Genomic DNA, 680 nt, shown 5'->3' with positions numbered 1-680 from the left:
CCCCCTGGCGCCGGGCTTGAGTTGGCCGTGCCTGACCCGGGGCAGACCCAACCCCCACTGCGGGAGGGACCCCACATCCCCCTGCCCGCTGCCAGAGCTCTGCTTGCACCGCCACCGGGACCCTCCAAAAACATCTCCTGGGGACCCCCCAATGTCCCTGCAAGGGGCATTTTCTGCTCAGCTTTGGAGTTCCAAACATCCTCCCAAAAAAAACCCAACCCAGGGACCCCCCAGGATATCTGGGCCGAGCTCCCCCTCCCCGGGATGGGGGGGCAATGCTCCCACGGGTGGGGGGCTGTGAATTCAGGGAGCGCTCAACCTCATTCTTCCTTCTCCTTTTCTTGATGCTCCCTTTTCCCTCCTCTTCCTCCTCCTCCTCCTCCCTAATCCCACCTCCTTCTCCTACTTCCATCCCTTCTCCCACTCCTTCATCCCTCCTCTCCCATCCCTCCTCCTCCCGCTCCAGGACCAGCGACACACTGGTTCCCCCGTTCCCGAGCCCCTCGCAGCCCGCGGGAGCAGCGGGGATGGAGCCGGGACAGGTCGGGATGGGCAGCGCGGGGCTCTCGGCTGCTCCCACCCGCTGGGGGCGGGGGAACCCGGCCCGGGGAAAGGAGAGGGAAACTGGGAAAACTGGGGGCTACACATCCAAACTGGGCCTTGCTGGGGACCCTGGGTGG

At 65.4% G+C, this 680-nt stretch overlaps 1 protein-coding gene across 1 annotated transcript in view; it reads left to right on the top strand.

Annotated features, from left to right (window-relative positions):
- The first annotated feature begins 490 nt into the window (after window positions 1-490).
- The window catches only part of LOC103625277 (gastrula zinc finger protein XlCGF49.1-like), a 9,455-nt gene continuing 9,265 nt past the window's right edge, over window positions 491-680 (top strand). Inside the window, exon 1 of the mRNA XM_017726469.1 lies at window positions 491-542. The gene's annotated coding sequence lies outside the window, so the exon portion shown is untranslated. The remainder of the gene's footprint in view (window positions 543-680) is intronic.

This window comes from Corvus brachyrhynchos, unplaced genomic scaffold (genome assembly GCF_000691975.1).
Source record: "Corvus brachyrhynchos isolate BGI_N302 unplaced genomic scaffold, ASM69197v1 scaffold530, whole genome shotgun sequence".
Lineage (NCBI taxonomy): Eukaryota > Metazoa > Chordata > Aves > Passeriformes > Corvidae > Corvus > Corvus brachyrhynchos.
Note: the sequence above shows the minus strand (reverse complement) of the source record. Positions and strands in the feature narration are given on the sequence as shown.